The 7,066-nt window shown below is 36.3% G+C and overlaps 1 long non-coding RNA gene across 1 annotated transcript; it reads left to right on the forward strand.

The window, feature by feature from the left end:
* The first annotated feature begins 255 nt into the window (after positions 1–255).
* On the forward strand, positions 256–6,191 carry LOC127941393 (uncharacterized). The gene is made up of 2 exons (XR_008149007.1): positions 256–3,026; positions 3,187–6,191. It is a non-coding gene; the product is annotated as an uncharacterized LOC127941393 (long non-coding RNA).
* Positions 6,192–7,066: the final 875 nt, after the last annotated feature.

Consider the following 7,066-nt stretch of genomic DNA (forward strand, 5'->3'; position numbering starts at 1 on the left):
TTGAATGAAACAGCTTTATCTAATAGAGAGAAAAGCTTTTGAGCAGATTTGGGCTTGATTTCACTTCATTTGAACAGAAACACTATTTCAACATTACTGGACTCAGAAAGCTGTAAACTGACAATCTTGATCATTGCAGTCCTAACATTAGTTTTTGTGCATATAACTTCTAACACATTAAAAACTGTCTTACAGCATTGCAGAAAACATTTTATTTCATAAGACATAAGCAAGTTTCAGTTGTGGAAGATTTTTATTGGTGGGATTTTGCTCAATCAAGTATGATCAAGATGAATCTAGTCATATATATACATACATGTTTTATTCCATTAGAATCATATAGCCTTTGTGTGAAAGGAATGTGCCTATGTCTGCAAAAAAAACATCCTGACCACCAATTTTCTTTACCATAGCAAGTCTCAGGAAACATCTGGAAAAACATGCAATGGGTCTCTTCTCTTTACCATAGCGTCTCCCTAGGGAGGGATCAAAATTGCAAGCCTAAGGAAAAGTTTGACTATTTGGAAACGCCCTGTAAAGGGTATATAATGACATGCAACCTAGCATTTCGACAGAACTTCTTGCAACAAGCTCTCGACTTTGTTTTGCTTAAAATAAAGTCTTTTCTTCTGAGAGAAAAATCCCTGACTGAGTTTGATCCTTGGGAGAACCGGCAAAATACACCACAGATTTGGCACCCCAGATGGGACTGGAAAGGAGCAGAGTGGACGACTGCTCTTGAGCTGACTGATTAGCAACACACACACAGTGGTGGCCACCATAGAATAAGGTAAGCATTTTTGCTTATATAATTAGTGTGTGTTGTTGACTGGTCAGCTCTGAGTGGTAAGGACACTTAAAATCTGCTCTTCCAAATTTAGAAAAATAATATGATATCTAAATTGAAAAAGGGGTTTTACTCCAGAAGAAATAACTGCATGCACATATTTGGGTTATTAATGGGAAGGCCTTGAAAGGCAACCTCGATTTAAGACAAATATGGTGTAGGCAGAAAGACATGGCATGCTGTGGTCTGTGTTTATTGGATAGCTGTGCCAGGTAGGACAGTGATAAACGGATAAGCAGATTAGTTAAGGAATCGCGAGGAAAAGTCCCATGGATACCGCTTTGAGAATGTATAAGTGAAATTCTCGAAGGACTGAATAGATGGGCCCTTAAGGACGCTCTAGGTAGAGCGAGCTCTAGGAAGAGCTGTGTTTTGTTGTGTGAATGTATCTGTGTCCGGACTGAATAAATGTGTGAACAAAGAAATTCCGTGTTGGGTGGGTAAAAGTTGCGCACCATTCTTGGACCGTCACTTCAGGGTGGCTGGGTGGAGTTGGACGCAGCTAGTATCCACTTGAGGGGGATGAATGTATTATGAGCCTTGATAATAAAAGGACAATTAATGTGTGATTATCCCTTAGATAAAGGGAAAAAGTATGCAAGAATAAGCACTCTGGCTCAATAAAGAGTGTAGCAAGTGTGAATGGGTTTAGGAAAATAGCATCAATAAAGTTTGAACCAAGATCTATAATAGATTTTTGCATTTAGGATGTCTGTGTGAAAGGGGAGAACATTTTCTGAGCCCAGTGTAGTGGGAGTGAGAACAAAGGAGGACGTTTCCACAGTAAAGTTGTATTACATGGGGGGAGCAAGAGGTGCTCTCCCCTCCTGGACCATCACTTGGGAGTGATCAGGTTACAGAGACTGGTGTTGAGAAAGGAATGCAGGAGCCCTAAAACAATAAAGTCAACTGTATGAAGGTTGTTTTAGAGAAAAATAAATACAAATGTTCCAAGAAATGGACTAATATAGAAATGGCAGATATGGTGGAACATAGATATAATGATAAATTAATTAAAATAAGATATGCATTTATTATTGAACAACTTTTATTAATATATGAATTTAAAAGATGCACGTGCTTAAAACTTTTTTAATACGTGAAGACATCTAAAATTTGTTTCTTGTTATCCCTGGGACAGTATGAAAGTTAATCCATTACAGAGTTTCAGAGATTGGGCTTGTGTAAATGTAAAAAATAAAAGAAATAACTTGTGCAATGTGGAATGAAAGCAAGATTGGGTGACCAAGTCAATAGACATTTGGATTCAAAAGCTATAGGCATTTTACAATAGGAAGGAAACTAGTTGCTTAAAGAATTAGATTTAATTATTTTATTTACAATAATAGGAATTATTTTATGTTGGTTAGGAAACATTAATTCACAAATACCAGATTATTCTGAATCATGTATGCAAATTTAGAAGAAAAATGATGATTGAAGTTCTTATTTTACCATATGCATGTCATGCTGTTATAAAAAAAGGTTTATTTTATTTTATTGCAGTATATTTAGATAATAAAGGTAGCTGATTTCTGCATTTTGCAAAGAAGAAAAATGCTTGCTATTTTCCTGCAATGAAGAACTTGCTTAACTAACAAAGAATAAGAGAACTGCTGTTTTCAACCAGATGATTTAGTTTTTATTAAGGGACCACTGAAAGAAGAGGTTGAAAAGTGAAAATTAGAAAAAGAGCTGACTGCTCAGAAACAATTTGGTCAGAAGTTACATAGGTACATTTGATTAATGCAGTCTCTGAGTGTTAAACTTTCAGATGATTTCTGGAACAGTGCCTTGACAAAGGAAAGCAATGAACTGGAGTCTGTCGAGGAATGGCAAAGCAGCAAACACAGCTGCAGAGAGAAGAAGAGGGAGGGGCTGATGGATGTTCCCCTCGCCTCCTGAAAGAGAAGAACACACTTCAGCAAGGAGAAGACTGAATCAAAGCAGGAAAAGGTGAATCTTTCACTTGAGACTTTTCCTGAGGTTGAAAAGAACATTATGAAATGCAAAACTCTGACAGAAAGCAACCAGAAGCTAGACTGAGAAGAAGCAGAAAAACAACGGAGACCGTACGCCACAACATCAGGTCTTTGAGTGCCATCACAGACTGACGACCCAGTACAACAGCCCAGGCTGATGATCTGACCAGAAGGACTTCCATCCCTTCAGTGCACAGGTCCTGCATATTCAATGAACACTATAGAGACTGCTTCAAATGTTAATTATTTTATTTCATTATTTTATTTACTATGTTTTAATCTTGATTATTCACTGGTCTCACAGCACTTCCTTAAATTCTGTGTTTTAACTAACTTTCTCAATCTGCTTTTCAATAGGTACCAGTCCAGCCTCATGTCTTAAAGAAAAAATAATTTTGACAGACAGAAGTGAGTACTTGACTCACCAATCAGATAAACATGGAGCTGGATTTGGCATAGTAAGGCTGTTTCATTAAACAACTAAGGGAAAATGCACAACTGAATACTTCACAACAATGCTGAGCTCTTTGGGAACGAAGAGAATAAATAAATAAATAAAAAAGGGTATCTTGATGAACAATAGGAAAAATATATATGGTTGAAAAAATAGAAATATTGGTCACTCCATTTTGTTTTAAGGTAATTTTCTAAGGTAAAACTGAATAAAATAATATTGAATAAAAAATTATTCCAGAGATCCAAAATCATGTTATCACATATACTGTCATCACTGGGGATAACCAGATGGAAATGTTGATGGTCATGGATCCAAGATATGCAGAGATCTCCAATCCTCTTCTCAGAGTCGCTCATGAGCAATAACAAAAAAGTATTTGACTAAACTTTAAATTAGACAAACACATGACATTTGAGAAATGATAATTGGCTCTCTCAAATGCTCAATGTCTAGGCCTAATATTCTAAACAAATTAATCTAGGAGATTTTGGAAAAAGGAAGGAAAGAAAGAAAAGAAAAGTTTTTGGCAAAAAAAAAAAAAAAAAAAAAAAAAAAAAAAAAAAAAAGGGGGAGTGAAAGTGTGTGAAAAAGTATGAATGATGGTGTTGTATGGCATGAAAGAGAGTGTCTGACAAGACACTGAGGCAATTCAATCAATTTGCCCAAACAGCTGTATACAAATTTGAATGTGGGCCCACAGGGCAAATTTATGCCCAGAAAAATAATGACCATGGATGTATTTGGTTAAGTTTCCTGGTCAGTACCTAGGTCTTTGTTGTGTCAGAAAGAAAAACAGTGCCACACATGCGCAGCGTATAACATGGGAAGGCAGAGCAAAGCACGCTTGCTCTGTCCACCCCACATCTAACTTCCTTTTCAGCATATCATGATGGAGCTGATTGTGTCAAAAGGATGAAATATTATCTTTCTGACTGTTAAAATAAATGCAGTGGGTTGAGTGTTTTCCAAGTCAAAAGGCCTATGCTACTGAGCAACATAGGCCTAGATAAATTATCCAGTAATATAGTGGAACTCAGTTTACAAAACAAAGAGATAACTGAATAAGCAAATGGTTGAGAATAAAATTGAAAGGAAAAAAAAATAAATAAATAGTAAAGACAGCACTGAAATTGTGAAAACTCAAAAAGGGGCCAAGACAGCCCTCAACCCACATTACATTTCCACAGGTCACACCAAGAAGGACGACTGGCAAGATGAACAAATTAGCATGCTTGATAACACTAACAAAAATTCTTAAGTTTTCCATTTACAGGTGACAGCAGTTCCAGTAAGACCAAGGAATGCTTCGCCCCATCAAAGAGAACCAGTGAGGGTGCAGTAATGATCTCAAGAGAGCCTTGCATGAATCAGCAAAACAGTTACAGAGTGACACCTGAGTTCACATCTCTAACCTTAAAATACGCCAACCAGCTTCAACAACTCCACACAGCATGAAGTGAGGGATGAAGGGCGTGCTAGTAACGACCCACCCTTGCCAACGAGGGAAAGACCATTGCAACGACTCGCAAAGAGTCTCCCTGGTGAAGACGGAATGAGAGAGTGATGGGACTGCTACTGAGATAAAAATACTTGGGTGCAGATATGAGCCAACAAATAGAAAAGAAAAGGTGGAAAGAGAATTTTAAGTAATGGTAGATGAAGAATTTGAAGGTTATGAGAAGGGAAATATGGATGTAGGAAGATTTGAAGGGAAAATAGAGCAATTGGATGCAACAAATAGAATGAAAGGAGCAAAATAGAAAAGCTCAAGATTTGTGAATTGAAGAAGGAAAAGTATGTGTTATGTTAGGGGAAAATGCTGTATTTATAGAAGGGAGCATTTAATGAAGAACTGATCAAATTGAACAGGCTAAGAATGATAGATAAAGAAAATGTTGGAAAAGATAATAAAATGTAAGACTGGTTTGATTTACAGTTAGGAGCATGTGGAGCATAGTTTATAATTAAATAGGGAAAGTTTTTAGGAATGGCATTAATGACAGGATATTTACTATTTTACTGTATACTTCCTATATTGAGGTCACTAGTCAAAGCCACAGTTAAGCAAATTAAATTCAAAGATGTCAAGATAATGGGAAATTGATACATAAGGTATCTAAGCTGAAGTTCAACTCTTATAATCTTGTGATATGCAATGTGTGATGTGATTTGTATTTGTATGTGTATGTATTTTTACGCCTTTTATACAAAACTGTGATAACCAGGCAAATGCTGAACCATTTGCACATCCATGCTTTTAACAATGTCTACTATTAAAGAGGGGTTAGGGAGACTGGATCTTTTACTCACTCCATGTCAAATTAGGAGAGAGATGTTTGGTCCAGTAATCCCTCAGAGTGGAATTTCATAATCTAGTCACTGGAGATAATACAATGTGACTTATTTAGTCACTAGGTAGTGTAACTAATATGACTGGATTATGGAGTAGCACTCTGGATAAGAATAATCAAATGTGAGACTTATTAAGTCTCAAAGGGGAGAATATGTGGAAGATTTTTATTGGTGGGATTTTGCTCAATCAAGTATGATCAAGATGAATCTAGTCATATATATACATACATGTTTTATTCCATTAGAATCATATAGCCTTTGTGTGAAAGGAATGTGCCTATGTCTGCAAAAAAAACATCCTGACCACCAATTTTCTTTACCATAGCAAGTCTCAGGAAACATCTGGAAAAACATGCAATGGGTCTCTTCTCTTTACCATAGCGTCTCCCTAGGGAGGGATCAAAATTGCAAGCCTAAGGAAAAGTTTGACTATTTGGAAACGCCCTGTAAAGGGTATATAATGACATGCAACCTAGCATTTCGACAGAACTTCTTGCAACAAGCTCTCGACTTTGTTTTGCTTAAAATAAAGTCTTTTCTTCTGAGAGAAAAATCCCTGACTGAGTTTGATCCTTGGGAGAACCGGCAAAATACACCACACAGTTTGGCAAGATTTGCACTGAATACTGAATGAAACAGCTTTCTCTAATAGAGAGAAAAGCTTTTGAGCAGATTTGGGCTTGATTTCACTTCATTTGAACAGAACACTATTTCAGCATTACTGGACTCAGAAAGCTGTAAACTGACAATCTTGATCATTGAAGTCCTAACATAAGTTTTTGTGCATATAACTTCTAACACATTAAAAACTGTCTTACAGCATTGCAGAAAACATTGTACTTCATAAGGCATAAGCTTGTTTCAGTTTGGCAAGATTTGCACTGAATACTGAATGAAACAGCTTTATCTAATAGAGAGAAAAGCCTTTGAGCAGATTTGGGCTTGATTTCACTTCATTTCAACAGAAACACTATTTCAGCATTACTGGACTCAGAAAGCTGTAAACTGACAATCTTGATCATTGAAGTCCTAACATAAGTTTTTGTGCATATAACTTCTAACACATTAAAAACTGTCTTACAGCATTGCAGAAAACATTGTACTTCATAAGACATAAGCTTGTTTCAGTTTGGCAAGATTTGCACTGAATACTGAATGAAACAGCTTTATCTAATAGAGAGAAAAGCTTTTGAGCAGATTTGGGCTTGATTTCACTTCATTTCAACAGAAACACTATTTCAGCATTACTGGACTCAGAAAGCTGTAAACTGACAATCTTGATCATTGAAGTCCTAACATAAGTTTTTGTGCATATAACTTCTAACACATTAAAAACTGTCTTACAGCATTGCAGAAAACATTGTACTTCATAAGGCATAAGCTTGTTTCAGTTTGGCAAGATTTGCACTGAATATTGAATGAAACAGC

This window comes from Carassius gibelio, chromosome A21, assembly GCF_023724105.1.
Source record: "Carassius gibelio isolate Cgi1373 ecotype wild population from Czech Republic chromosome A21, carGib1.2-hapl.c, whole genome shotgun sequence".
NCBI classification, from domain to species: Eukaryota; Metazoa; Chordata; class Actinopteri; order Cypriniformes; family Cyprinidae; genus Carassius; species Carassius gibelio.